Here is a 15,225-nt window from a genome sequence, read left to right on the forward strand (position 1 = left end):
ACGTTGCTCAGGCTGGTTTCTAACTCCTGGGCTCAAGCGCCAGAAAAGGGGTGAAGAATCTTACCCGAGGCCAGGCACAGTGGCTCAAGCCTGAAATCCCAGCACTTTGGGAGGCTAAGGCAGGAGGATTCCTTGAGGCCAGCAGTTCGAGACGAGCCTGGGCAACATAGGAGACATCTGTATCTACAGAAAATAAAAAAAATAAAAGCTGGCTGTAGTGGTCCCAGCTACTTGGGAGGCTGAGGTGGGAGGATCAGTTGAGCCCAGGAGATCAAGACCTCAGCGGGTTGTGATCATGCCACTGCACTCTAGCCTGGGCAATAGAGTGAGACCTTGTCTAAAGAAAAGGCCAGGCATGCTGGGCGTGGTGGCTCAAGCCTGTAATCCCAGCACTTTGGGAGGCCGAGACGGGTGGATCACGAGGTCAGGAGATCGAGACCATCCTGGCTAACACCGTGAAACCCCGTCTCTACTAAAAAAAAAAATGCAAAAAACTAGCCGGGCGAGGTGGCGGGCGCCTGTAGTTCCAGCTACTTGGGAGGCTGAGGCAGGAGAATGGCATAAACCCAGGAGGCGGAGCTTGCAGTGAGCTGAGATCCGGCCACTGCACTCCAGCCTGGGTGGCAGAGCAAGACTCCGTCTCAAAAAAAAAAAAAGAAAAAAAAGAAAAGGCCAGGCGTGACGGGTCACGTGTATAATCCCAGCACTTGGGAGGCTGACACGGGTGGATCACCTGAGGTCAGGAGTTCAAGACCAGCCTGGCCAACATGGTGAAACCCCATCTCTACTAAAAATACAAAATTAGCTGGGCATGGTGGAGCATGCCTGTAATCCCTGCTGTGAAACTCCGCCACAAAAAAAAAAAAAAAAAGATTATTCACCTTTTGGAGCTCATGTCTTTATCTGTAGACTGGGTAACTCATTGGTGCTCAACAGGGATGATGTATCAGAGAAAGACCTTTTCTTCCACCTAATGGACCCCCAGTCCCATACACACACACGCATACACACACACACTCCAGTCATCACCACATCACTCAGTTTTTTGTTTTGTTTTTTAGAGGCAGGATCTCGCTATATTGCCCAGGCTGGAGCACACTGGTTATTCACAGGTGCAATTGCAGCTCACTGCAGCCTCGAACTCTTGGCCTCAAGAGAGTCTCCTGCCTCAGCCTCCTGAGTAGCTGGGACTACAGGCTTGTGTCACTACACCCAATTCCCCATCACCTGGCTTTTAGTTTTATGAGAAGAGGCTTTTGTCTGGGTCCGAGTGTTCTAGAGAGGAGCTGGGGTAGTCCCTTAAAACAGTCCAAGCTGCCTGGGAGTCAGGGCCTGGGTTCTGGGGACTTCTCGTAGTCAACTGGCCGGCACCCTCAGTCAGAGCAGTCCCCTGGCTGGTCCTCTGGGTTGAAGGCTCCCTCCTACTCCACACTCCAAGGCAGGCGGGGGCCACGTGGCCCTGCCCCGCCCCTGCTGGCTTCGGTTCCTGAGCAGAGCTGCAGAGGCCTGCTTTCCCCGCCCTTCTCATCAGACGGGAAGCCTGGACTGTGGGCTGGGGGCAGCCTCAGCCTCTCCCACCTGGCACCCACTGCCCGTGGCCCTTAGGCACCTGCTTGGGGCCCTGGAGCCCCTTAAGGCCACCAGCAAACCCTAGGAGACCGAGGCTTGGCACGTGAACAGGTAAGAAGGCAGCAGGCTTTCTCTCCCATGCCTGGCTTTCCTCTGCCTCTGACGGCCTGGCTTCCCCACCCCGATTCTGCTGCTGCTTCACTGATCCCAGGAAGGGGGACTTGAGCTAGACTTGACAAAGACGGTCCCAGCCAAGACTCTCTGAAGTATGCCTCAGAGAAGTATGCCTCGGCAGAACTGTCTGCCCTGGGTTTCAATTTTTCACCTTTGCCTTCATCAGCCTTGCTGGAAAAAACAGATCCACATAACCATAAAGCAAGTCATTTCTCTGTGTGTGCCCTTCGGAGTTTAGTCAGTTGACAAACCTACATTCTCATATGGTTGGCATGGGTCATGGGGCGCTGCTCCACTGTATATTGCCGTAGGTCTTTGGACCTTAATGTACTGTGTGTGTGAACTATCACTTGCATGTATTACTTTATCAAAAATTAATTTATTTGGCCAGGCACAGTGGCTCACGCCTGTAATCCCAGCACTTTGGGAGGCTGAGGTGAGTGGATCACTTAAGGTCAGGAGTTTGAGACCAGCCTGGCCAACATGGTGAAACCCCATCCCACTAAAAATATAAAAATTAGCTGGGTGTGGTGGCGTACACCCAGGTGTGCCTGTAATCCCAGCTACTTGGGAGGCTGAGGCAGGAGACAGACTTGAACCCGGGAGGTGGAGGTTGCAGTGAGCCAAGATCACACCACTGCACTCCAGCCTGGGCAACAGAGTGAGACTATGTCTCAAAACAAACAAACAAAAAAAAAAACAAACAAAAAAAAAACAAAAAAAACTTGATTTCAAGTTCTTTAAAGGAAAGAGGCAAAAAAGTCAACAGCGTAGGTAAACCTTTCTCATGCAGATGGGATTTCTGAAATTAAAATAAAGTGTTCTGCTTTTACGCTTTTCTTTTCTTTTTTTTGAGATGTTGTCTTGCTGTGTCACCCAGGCTGGAGTGTAGCCACATGATCTTTGTTTACTGCAACCTCTGCCTCCTGGGTTCAAGTGATTCTCCTGCGTCAGCCTCCCGAGTAGCTGGGATTACAGGCCCCCGCCACCATGCCCAGCTAATTTTTATAGTTTTAGTAGAGACGGACTTTCATCATGTTGGCCAGGCTGGTCTTGAACTCCTGACCTCAAGTGATCCACCCACCTCGGCCTCCCAAAGTGCTGGGATTACAGGCGTGAGCCACCATGCCTGGCCAACTTTGCACTTATTTTTAAATGCACATAAACCAACTAACTAGATGTTGTTTTAAGGTCCACATGGTCTTCACCAAGTTAACAGACCCATCCCTGGGCGGGCAGCCTCTGTCCACTGATGGTGAAGTTGAGTTGCTTCTAGGTGTTTTGCAATGAATAATTCGACTTTTATGGACAACTCTGTGGAAATAACTTTTTTTTTTATTTTGGTATTTGAAGTTGTTGGTTTTTCCCCCTTCTCCTTGGAGTTTATTCTGCATCCAGAATGAATACTCCGGGCCAAGGACAAGAACATTTTTGCAGCTCAGCTCATGTTATGTGTGGGGTCAGCTCACTCATGAGAATTACGGGACTAATTTACTGATTTCCAGGGCCATGGTGGCACAATGGGCTGGGCAGGGGACTTGAGATCTCTGGGATTTCTCAGGAAGGGGACAGAGACCGTCTAGTGTAGTGGTTAGGAGCTTGGCTTTTAGAAGGCTGACTAGCCTGGGTTTGTATGTAGTAGCTGCCTGACCACGAACTTCCACCACATAACTTCATTGTGCCTCGGTTAGTTCACATGTAAAATCGAGGTTATAAAACTTGTTAGGGGCCAGGCATGGTGGCTCATGTCTGTAAGCCCAGCACTTTGGGAGGCTGAGGTGGGTGGATTGCTTGAGCCTAGGATTTCTTTTTTTTTTTTTTTTTTTGAGACGGAGTCTCGCCCTGTCGCCCAGGCTGGAGTAGAGTGGTGCGATCTCGGCTCACTGCAAGCTCCGCCTCCCGGGTTTACGCCATTCTCCTGCCTCAGCCTCCCGAGTAGCTGGGACTACAGGCGCTCGCCACATCGCTCGGCTAGTTTTTTTGTATTTTTTTTAGTAGAGACGGAGTTTCACCATGTTAGCCAGGATGGTCTCGATCTCCTGACCTCGTGATCCGCCCGTCTCGGCCTCCCAAAGTGCTGGGATTACAGGCTTGAGCCACTGCGCCCGGCCGAGCCTAGGATTTCGAGACCAGCCTGGGAAACATGGTGAAACCCTGTGTCTACAAAACAAAACAAACAAAACAAAACTTGTTAGGAATGTTGGAAGTCAGAGATCCTGTTTGTGAAGCATCTAGCATAAGATCTGGTGTTTAACAAGCACCCCTGGAGGCCCCCTCTTCCCCAAGCCTGGGGCTTTAACAAGCCAGGCAAAATTGAGAAGGTCAAAGACATCTTCTCGGCCTAGATCCTATTCTTACCCAGCTTCACGGTAACTAGAGTGAAAGGCTTCATTGCCTGTTCGAGGATATTTTGACTAGGCCTCTGTCCGTCCCAAAGCTGACAGGTGGAGCATCAAGCTCAGGCCTCCCTCTAGGGGACCCCCAAGCTTTCATCCACCTCTGTTGTCACATCTGGATGCCGCCATTCTTGTCTCTCAGCCACCCTCCTCAACATGCAGGTTTAAGGGATCCCTGGACATACTGGAGAGTTCCCGGAACGTCTGCAGGTGCACCTGCCCAGCCCCAGCCTGCTGTCACTGGGGTAGGTTACGCACATGGTTCAGCAGAAGGAGCATAGGCTCTGGAGCTGGTCAGACTGGATTCTGGTCCCGGCCGCACCACTTCCCACCTGTGGGCAGTCACTGGACCTCTCTGACCCCCAGTTTCCTCATTTGCAGAATGGACGTGTTAATATCTTTGGCCTAGAATTACATGATATCACACAGATAAAGCAGTAGCCCCAAGGAGCCCTTACTGTGAAAGTCAAGGCTGCACTCCAGAGCCTTTGGGAAGGTACTGGAATTAGCCATAAAGGACAGGCAGAAAATCCATGTGTTCATTTTCTCGGACAACAAACATTGATTGGGTTGGCCGGCCCTGGTGCTGCGAACTAAGGAGAGACGTGCACAAGATGCCTGTCTGCTATTGACATAGGCTGTAGGGAGAGGGGGAGTGGAAGATGAGTTGAGGGGAGGCGGTAGGGATAAGATTTTGAAGAGCTTTGAAGATCAAGTGAGAATTTGGAATTGATCTCAATGATAAGGAGTTTTGTTTGTTTGTTTGTTTTGTTTTTGACAGAGTCTTGCTCTATCACCCAGGCTGAAGTGCAGTATCCCAATCTCAGCTCACTGCAACCTCTGCCTCCCGGGTTCAAGTGATTCTCCTGCCTCAGCCTCCTGAGTAGCTGGGATTACAGGCACACACCACCACGCCTGACTAATTTTTGTATTTTGTATTTTTAGTAGATTTAGTTTTCTTGTATATTTAGTATTTTGTATTTTTAGTAGTAACATGGGGGTTTCCATGTTACCCAGGCTGGTCTTGAACTCCTGACCTCAACTGATTCACCTGCCTCAGCCTCCCAAAGTGCTGGGATTACAGGCATGAGCCACCGCGCCTCGCAATGATGAGGGGATTTAAGCAGGTTTTGAGACGCCTGTTCTGGCAGCTTCGAGGGACGAAGCTAGTGTTGGCAGCTGATGTCATTGGTGGCCTGGTGTGCCTCCAGCCTTCCCCTGCATCTTAGGGGCCCTAATTGTACTCAAAATAAATAACTGCAAAGAGAGGGGTTCTCAGGACAGGCCTGGGTCAGGTAAGCCTGGCCTGGGAGTTGGGGCCCTGGTGCTGGGTTCTGGTCCCAACCCTACCACCAGAGCATGTAGATCTTTCCTCCTTGCCTCAGAGGAGGACTCTGTTTCCCAGGTTGCAGTGCAGTGGTGTGATCTCGACTCACTGCAGTGCAGTGGTGTGATCTCGGATCTCTGCCTCCTGGGTTCAACGATTCTAATGCCTCAGCCTCCTGAGTAGCTGGGATTACAGGTGCGTGCCACCATGCCTGGCTAATTTTTGTATCTTTAGTAGAGATGGGGTTTCACCATGTTGGCCAGGCTGATCTCGAACACCTGACCTCAAGTGAACCACCCACCTCAACCTCCCAAAGTGCTGGGATTACTGGCGCCTGGTCCAGGGCTATTAGGCTTCTTTTTTTTTTTTTTTAATTCTTCAGCTAAAAGAGGAAGAGGTGATTTATTATATGGTTGTTACACTCGGCCACAAATAAACACAGAAATAGTCCAGAATGTCACAAGTCCAGGGCAGAGGACCAACATGGGCCGTTTTGTTTATGAGCTAGGTGGGTCTCAGAGGTGATGGGCGATCAGAGGGCGATGAAGTTCTAGATCCATTGAGACAAGCTCTAGACAGTAGCATGCAGTCCCACAGCTTGTACCAGCAACCCCAGTGCCTGGCATTCCATGTCTCTGCTCCTGTGGCCTCCACGGTGCAACAAGCTGGCGGTTTACTTGGACCTCTGCCTCATCTTTCCTCTTTTGTGCTTCAGCCTACGCATTCACTTCTTCCTGCACTTGGCTCTCATGGTGCAGAGGTTTCCAAGAAAATGGCGCTAAGGCCGAGAACGCAATTAGGCTTCTTACAGCTCTTTCCTTCTGGGGATTCTGTACAATGTTTCTGGAAGCCACAACTCCCCTTCCCCTGCCCCCAAGGCAATACTGTCCTGTGGCCTTCCCTGACCCAGCCGTAGGAGGGAGAGACATCTTGTCCCAGATGGGCAGTGTGGCGCTTTGACCTTGAGAGAGACTCCATGGAAGTCTGAGAACTGTGGCTTCCAGATGTGGGACAATCCTGGGGTGGTTCTGGGCCCCAGCTGTCATGCATGCTTGCGTATGAGGGCCACGTCTCATAAGTAAGAGGCAGTGTCCCCTGGGACCTGGGTTGCAACTGGCCTGGGAACCTGCTTCCTGAGCTTCCCAGGGGCTGCCTGGAGAGCTCCGTCCGTGCATCCCAGCACGCCTGGAACACAGCCAGGCTTTCCCCTTGGGGTCCTCTCCACGTAGGGGGATGTGGATGGGTTGAGACTTGCCTATAGCTAGAAAGGTTCAGGTCAAAATGACGAATGGGAAAGGCCAAAGAGATGTGGACTTCCCAGCAGCCACTGGGAAAAGTCAGCGCTCTGCTGCAGTGCTCATGCCTCTCCCAGCATGAGGAAGTCCACACTCTGGCCAGGACTCCACCACCAAGTCCCAACTGCCCTTCGGTTTTGTCACCCAGGCATCTTCTCAATTATTCCTTTCTCTCTTTCCCAAGAACCAGCACTTTGCTGTTTCCTTGTCTTCCTGCTTTCTCTCTCTCTCTCTCTTTTTTTTTTTTTTTGAGACAGAGCCTTGCTCTGTCACTGAGGCTAGAGTGCAATGGCACAATCTTGGCTCATTGCAACCTCTGCCTCCTTGGTGTAAGCGATTCTCCTGCCTCAGTCTCTGGAGTAGCTGGGATCACAGGCTCCCGCCACCACACCCGGCTAATTTTTGTATTTTTAGTAGAGACAGGGTTTCACCATGTTGGCCAGGTTGGTCTCGAACTCCTGACCTCAGGCAATCTGCCCGCTTTAGCATCTCAAAGTGCTGCGTATACAGGTGTGAGCCACCGTGCCCGAGCATCTTAATTATTTTTAAGGGTACAGTTCACTAGCGTTAAGAAAATCCATGTTGTTGTACCACAGATCGCCAGAACTTCTTTCATCTTGCCAAACAGAAACTCGCTCTCTATTAAATGACTCCCCAGACTCCCTATTTCCCTCCCCACAACCTCTGGGCACCACCTTTCAGATATCTGTCTTTGTGAGTTTCACCGCTGTAAGTGCCTCTTGTAAGTGGAATCATAATCATACAATATTTGTCTTTTTGTGACTGGCTCATTTCCCTTAGCATAATGTCCTCAAGGAGTTTTACTCTGTCATCCAGGATGGAGAGCAGTGGTACAAACATGGCTCACTGCAGGCTCAAACGATCCTCCCACCTCAGCCTCCCAGGTTGCTAAGACCACAGCCTTGTGCTACCATACCTGGCCAATTAAAAAATACTTTTTTTGAGGCTGGGCGTGGTGGCTCATGCCTGTAATCCCAGCACTTTGGGAAGCTGAGGCGGATGGATCATGAGGTCAGGAGATTGAGACCATCCTGGCCAACATGATGAAACCTTGTCTCTACTAAAAATACAGAAATTAGCCAGGCCTGGTGGTACGCACCTCTAGTCCCAGCTACTCAGGAGGCTGAGGCAGGAGAATTGCTTGAACCCGGGAGGTGGAGGTTGCAGTGAACCGATATTGTGCCACTGTACTCCAGCCTGGGTGACAGAGGGAGACTCTGTTTTTTTTAGAGACAAGGTCTCCCTATGTTTCACAGGCTGGTCTTGAACTCCTGGGCTCAAGCAGTCCTCCCACTTCAGCCTCCGAAAGTGCTGGGATTACAGGCATGAGCCACTGCATCTGGCCTCCTTGCTTTTTGTTTTGTTTTGTTTTGTTTTGTTTTGGCTGGAGTGCAGTGGCGCGATCTCAGCTCACTGCACTTCAAGCTCCGTCTCCCGGGTTCACGCCTTTCTCCTGCCTCAGCCTACCAAGTAGCTGGGACTACAGGCGCCCACCACCACACCTGGCTAATGTTTGTATTTTTAGTAGAGACAGGGTTTCACTGTGTTAGCCAGGATGGTCTCAATCTCCCGACCTCGTGATCCACCCGCCTCGGCCTCCGAAAGTGCTGGGATTACAGGTGTGAGCCGCCGCGCCCAGCCCCGGCCTCCTTGTTTTTAAGGCTGAATGTGTGTGTATATACGCCGTATTTTGTTTATCTATTTACCTGTCGACAGATCCTTGGGTTGCTTGCATCTCTTGGCTATTGTGAATAATGCTTCTACAAACATGGGTGTACAAAAACCCCTTCAAGGCCGGGCCTGGTGGCTCACATCTGTAATCCAGCACTTTGGGAAGCAGAGACGGATCACTTGAATCCAGGAGTTGGAGATCAGCCTGGGCAACATGGAAAGACTTTGTCTCTACGAAAAATAACTGGTGGTGTGTGTGCCTGTAGTCCCAGCTGCCTGGGAGGCTTGAGTCCTGGAGGTTGAGGCTGCAGTGAGCTGTGTTTGTGCCACTGCCCTCCAGCCTGGGTGACAGAGCAAGATCCAGCCTCAAACCAAACCAAACAAAAACAAATGTGTTACCACTCAGAGGAGCCTTAATCCTAAGGCTCTGCCACCCCCTCCCATGGTGAAGGGCAGAGTGACGTGGGGTCGATGTGGGGTACGGAGGAATGGCAGGCACCGTCCTGGGCCTGCCCTCCAGCCTGGCATGTGTGTCTGCTGCTCACTGAATGCTCAGAGCTCCTTGCAAGGTACAAGTGAGTCTCCCCCGTTTTACAAATGGAGAAATCGAGGCATAGGGAAGTCTCCCAGCTTGCCCGTGGTCACACAGGCGGGAGGTGGCACTGGTAAGATGTGACCCCAGATGGGCTGTGCCCTGGTCCACCTGTGGCGGCCACCTGGTTTGGTCACTTTGCTGGCAGGCCCCCTGCTCTCCTGCAAGATAATCCAAGGTGTTGCCGGCTCCTTTGGCGGCTGCTGAGCTAGCCCTGGAGCCCTGCTCCTGCCTGCGTGAGATGGAGGGCCCTCCCAGAATGCTAGCTAGTGTCAGGGTCACCTAGGTCAGGGGGATCCAGGGGCTGGGGTCAGTCTTGCAACTCTCAGGGGTGGTCTCCTTCGGGGTCACTGCCTTCTCCCTGGCCAGGCCCTGGGTGGAGATCAATGCTGGAGGCCCTAGGGCAGCCACGGAGCAGTGACACAGCAAGGATTTGTGGGGATGGGGGCTGCTGAGAGCACCACACAGCCGCAGACTGTGCTGAGTTTTTTGTTTTGTTTTGTTTTGTTTTGTTTGTTTGTTTGTTTGTTTTGAGACAGATTCTTGCTGTCACCCAGGCTGGAGTGCAGTGGCGCCATCTCACCTCACTGCAAGCTCCGCCTCCCGGGTTCACGCCATTCTCCTGCCTCAGCCTCCCGAGTAGCTGGGACTACAGACGCCCGCCACCACGCCCGGCTAATTTTCGTATTTTAGTAGAGATGGGGTTTCACCGTGTTAGCCAGATGGTCTCGATCTCCTGACCTCGTGATCCGCCCGCCTCGGCCTCCCAGAGTGCTGGGATTACAGGCATGAGCCACTGCGCCCGGCCAACAGTGCTGAGTTTGAATCCCAGCTCTGCCACCTGCCGCCTATGGGACCTTGGCAGAGTCACCACTCCTCTCCAGTCCTACTTTCCTAAGCTTAAAATGGGGAAAAATAGAGAATCTCCCTACAATACACTACCCTACACCCTTCAGGATGGCTGCTATCGAAAAAAAACAAAAACAAAAAACAAAAAACAAAAAACAGAAAATGGCTGGGCGCCATGGCTCATGCCTGTAATCTCAGCACTTTGGGAGGCCGAGATGAGCGGATCACTTAAGGCCAGGAGTTAGAGACCAGCCTGGCCAACATGGCGAGATCCTGGCTCCACTAAAAATACAAAAATTAGCGGGGCATAGTGGTGCACGCCTGTAGTCCCAGTTACTCAGGAGGCTGAGGAATAAGAATCACTTGAACCCAGGAAGCGGAGGTTTCAGTGAGCAGAGGTGATGCCACTGCTCTCCAGCCTGGGTGACAGAGTGAGACTCTGTCTCAAAAGCAAACAGAAAACAATATGTGTTGGTGGGATGTGGAGGAACTGGCACCTTGAGCACAGTTGGTGGGGATGTTAATTGGTGCAGCTGCTATGGAAACTAGTTTAGTGGTTCCTGAAAAAAATTAACAAATGGAGCCAGGTGCGGTGGCTCATGCCTGTAATCCCAGCACTTTGGGAGGCTGAGGTGGGTGGATCACCTGAGGGTCAGGAGTTCAAGACCCAAGACCAGTTTGGCCAGCATGGCGAAACCCCATATCTACTAAAAATACAAATATTAGCCAGGCACATGCCTGTAATCTCAGTTACTCAGAAGGCTGAGGCAGGAGAATCACTTGAACCCGGGAGGTGGAGGTTGCAGTGAGCTGAGATTGCACCATTTCACTCCAAGCCTAGGCAACAAGAGTGAAATTTCATTAAAAAAAAAAAAAATTAAAGATAGAATCACCATACAATTCAGCAATCCCACTTCTGGATATATACCAAAAAGAATTAAAAGCAGAGTCTCAAAGAGATATTTGCACACCCATGTTCATAGCAGCACCCATCACAGTAGCTAAAAAGGTAGAAGCAATTCAAGTGTTCATCAACAGATGAATGGAAAAAAAAAAATGTGCCATAAATATACACAATGTGGTATGATTCAACCTTACAAAGGAAGGGAATTCTGACACATGCTACAACATGAATGAACTTTGGGGAAATCATGTTCAGTGAAATTAGCCAAGCACGAAAGATAAATACTGTATGATTCTACTTATGTAAGGGGCTAGACTAGCCAGACTCATAGAAACAGAAAGTAGAATGTTTCTATGGTGGTTGCCAGGGGCTGGGGGTGGGGAAGGAGGAATGGATATAAAGTTTTGGTTTTATAAGATGAAAAGTTCTGGAAATGGATGGTGGTGATGGTAACACAATAATATAAATGTATTTAATGCCACTGGAAAAAAAATGCTAGCTGAGAGTGGTGGCAGGCACCTGTAATCCCAGCTACTTGGGAAGCTGAGGCAGGAGAATCGCTTGAACACAGGAGGTGGAGGTTGCAGTGAACCGACATCACACCACTGCACTCCAGCCTGGGCAACAGGAAACAGAGTGATTCACGAAAAAAAAAAAAAAAAAAAAGGTTGAGTTGGTCAAATGTTTTTTAACTTTTATTTTAGGTTCAGGGGTACGCATGCAGGTTTGTTACACAGGCCACCTCATGTCATCAGGGTTTGTTGTACAGATTTTTTCATCACCCATGAATTAAGCCCACTATCCAATAGTCATCTTTTCTGCTCCTTTCCCTCCTCCCACCCTCCCTCCTCAGACCCCAGCGTCTGTTGTCCCCTTTGTATGTCTGTGAGTTCTCATTATTTAGCTCCCACTTTTGCAGTATTTGATTTTCTGCTCTGTGCTACTTTGCTGAGGATAATGGCCTCCAGCTCCATCCATGTTCCTGCAAAAGACGTGATCTCATTCTTTTTTATAGCTGTGGTACATTTTACCTTTTGTGGGTTTTTTTCCTTTTTTTTTTTTTTTTTTTTTTTTTGAGACAGAATTTCGCTCTTGTTGCCCAGGGTGGAGTGCAGTGGCGCGACCTTGGTTCACTGCAACCTCCGCCTACTGGGTTCAAGTGATTCTCTTGCCTCAGCCTCCTGAGTAGCTGGGACTACAGGCGCCCACCACCACACCCAGCTAATTTTTGTATTTTTAGTAGAGACGGGGTTTCACCATGTTGGCCAGGCTGGTCTTGAACTTCTGACCTCAAATGACCGTCCTGCCTTGGCCTCCCAAAGTGCTGGGATTACAGGCATGAGCCACCGCACCCGGCCTTACCATGATTTTTAAAAACAAGGGGGAAAATAGTAGGTCCTTTACAGGGTTGGTGAGGACTGGATGAGCCAACGCATGTGAGTTGTGTTATTAGCATCAGGTCTGCGGGAATCCAAGGCTTTCTGCCTTCAGGGAGGTGTTGCCAGAGAGCTGGACGGACCCACGCAGGGGAGGGGCATCTGTGTTCCTGTGGAAGTCATTACTCCATTCCGCAGAAGCTGCTCACGGAGGGAGAGGGCTGGGGTTCAGGGAACCCTTCCTGGAGACTTGATGGGGCCCTGCTTGGGAGATTCCTAGCATGTGTGGGATGGGCAGATTCCAGACATTGGAAAGTCCCTGGCAGAAAAATCACTCCCACTAAGGGGCAGTTGTAGGGAGGAGGTTTGGGCTCACCCTAGAGAACTCATGATCAGAGATGTCTGCATGAGGAACAGAGGCTGCTTTGTGAAGTGGGGAGCTCTCCATTAGTGGAGGCAGGTAAGGGGCTGCCTGTGCGAGGTGGGGGTGGAGCCAAGGCTGTGTACCTCCAAGGCTGTGCACCTCTCTGATGTGACCCAGTCCAGACAAAAATTGTATATAACAAGCCAGTGTAAAGGCAGTGCTCGGGTCAGAGGGAGGGGAAGCCAGGTGGGAGGCTTGTGCTAGGTCTAGCCCAATAGCACAGAAGTAGCTGGTGCTGTTTCCACTGGGCCAGGTGCTGTGTTAAGCTAAACAGGCTTGATCTCAGATCCTCACCACAGCCCTGTGCAGTAGGGGCTATCAACACCTGGGAACCAAGGCTCAGAGGTTAAGTCACCTGCCCAAGGTTAGCCAGCAGTTGGCGTTGCTGGGATTCGAACCCAGGCAGTCCAGCTTGAGCCCTCCATCCTGAGTGGTAGTCTCCCAAACCCATCCCCCCACAAGCTGGCCTCTCCCTGCCCCCTGTGCCAGCCCCTGGCAGCCAGTTCCTGGGGTCAGGGGTGCACTGCCACCCCCACAGTACAGATGTAGCTGCTGTACCCCCCCCCCCCCCCCCCCCCCCCCCCGCCGCTGGTGCGCTGCCCCTCCCTCTGGCTGCCTTCACACTGTCAGCTGGCTGCTCTGTGGATCCAGAGCCCACCCCAGCCTGCTCGGGTCTCCGGGGTCTCAGGACAGCACTGTGGGGACCATGCCGATCGAGACTGGGAGAGACAGGCTCCGTGTCACTCAACACCTTCCATCTCCTGCCATTCAATGAGACACTCCTAATAACTCTCTTCCAGGCCTCAAAGTCTGTTCCATAGCCGTTGAGCTGATTTTGCCTTTTGTGCAATTGTGTTTTCCAGCTCAGCTCTCTGGGTGCCAAGACCTTGTCCACATGATTCAATTTGTCCAACTCCAGCCTGGCCCCTGATAGGCCATAAACACCATTCCTGATGGCAGTGATCCAGTGCCCTCCTTTGTCCCCAGAGCTGAGGCAGGATGACCACCACACTTATAGCTAGGACAGAGGGTGACTCTGGCAGGGACAGCAGTTTATCCAGAATGACCCAGTTAGCCAGGTGTGGTGTCACGTACCTATAGTCCCAGCTACTCAGGAGGCTGAGGTGGGAGGATCGCTTGAGCCCAGGAGGTTGAGGCTTCAGTGAGCCATGATCACACCATTGCACTCCAGCCTGAGTAGTGGAGTGAGATCCTGTCTCTTAAAAAAAAAAAAAAAGGTCCTCACCGTCCTTCCAACCCGCCCTTGTTAGCTTGGGTGGCAGTCACCTTGTATGAAGGCACCGGGAGCTGTCATTTACCTCTGTGCCAGGCAGGGTGCTGAGCCCTATACAGGCACCATCTCCCCGGATTCTTACAGGGCCCAGCCTGTGACGTGCAGCTGATATTCCCATACTGCAGATGAGGAAACTGAGGATCGGAGAGTTTAAGTCATGCCTAGGAGCCCGGCTTCTCCCCTCCCCCTGCTGTGGCCCGGAGGCTCTGTGCTGGGGCTGGGCTGGGTCCCACGGCAGTGATGTTTGTGTTCCTTGCGGCTTGGAGGAGCAAAGTGCATTTGATCTTTCTCTTCTCACCACCGTCCTGGGTGCGGGCCCCGGTAGTACTAGGTAGTGATGAAGAAGCTGCGTAGGGTCTCCTCCAAGTTTCCACATGGGAAGGGGCACAGGGGCAGTGGGGAGGTGGTGGTCCTTCTACTCCCCCACCACCTGCTCCAGGCTCATTCTTGTCTCTACTACACTGGATCACTCCATAGCCCTCCCTCTGGCTTCCCAGACCCCAGTGCAGTCATGCAATGCACCAAAGGCCAGCAGACCCACTGGCCTGGCTGAGGCTGGGCTGGGGCCAGGCGCTTTCCAATGTCTCCTCACAGGCAGGAAACCTTTGTTGGATGATGTCACTGGAGCGGGTGCCTCCTGTTCTACTCGCCCTCGCTCCTCTCCCTAGTGCACCCCACCCTGACCACCTCCTGAGGTGTAATAGAAGGCCTCTCTCTGCCTGTGAGAATCAGGTGGCAACATAACTTTTGACTCTTGTGCTGCTGTGACAGAGTTCTGGGACCCTTAACCCGACCCTGGAAGGTGTGGCTGTAAACCCCAGAGGAGGAAGCGTGGCAGGCTCAGGTCTCTGAGACTTGAATCCTGGGCTCTCTGCCTGCAAAGCCTACTCCAGTTGCTGAATAATTATTTTAAAAATAGCTTTTAAACTTCCTTAAAAAAATCAGTAGACTTTTACAAAGCAGTTTTATTTATTTATTGGTTTATTTTTTCTTTTCTTTTCTTTTCTTTCTTTCTTTCTTTTTTTTTTTTTTTTTTAGATGGGGTCTCACTCTTTTCCCAGGGTGGGGGGCAGTGGGATGATCTTGGCTCACTGCAGCCTCTGCCTCCTGGGTGCAAGCGATTCTCCTGCCTCAGCCTCCTGAGTAGCTGGGATTACAGGCACATGCCACCACGCCCGGCTAATTTTTGTATTTTAGTAGAGACGGGGTTTCACCATGTTGGTCAGGCTGGTCTTGAACTCCTGACTTAATGATCTGCCCACCTCGGCCTCCCAAAGTACTGCGATTACGGGCGTGAGCCACTGCGCCCGGCCGTATTTTAAATTTTCTTAAA

General features: G+C 51.3%; 1 protein-coding gene across 3 annotated transcripts in view; it reads left to right on the plus strand.

Annotated features, from left to right (window-relative positions):
• The first annotated feature begins 1,481 nt into the window (after positions 1–1,481).
• IL34 (interleukin 34) overlaps positions 1,482–15,225 on the plus strand; it is a 78,120-nt gene continuing 64,376 nt past the window's right edge. For 2 of the 3 annotated variants that reach the window (XM_017868749.1, XM_017868751.1), the window contains exon 1: positions 1,482–1,680. The gene's annotated coding sequence lies outside the window, so the exon portion shown is untranslated. Of the gene's footprint in view, positions 1,681–12,183; positions 12,635–15,225 lie in introns of those variants that run through there. The other variant, XM_017868750.1, reaches the window with a different exon arrangement.

This window comes from Rhinopithecus bieti, unplaced genomic scaffold, assembly GCF_001698545.2.
Source record: "Rhinopithecus bieti isolate Rb0 unplaced genomic scaffold, ASM169854v2 scaffold_2574, whole genome shotgun sequence".
Lineage (NCBI taxonomy): Eukaryota > Metazoa > Chordata > Mammalia > Primates > Cercopithecidae > Rhinopithecus > Rhinopithecus bieti.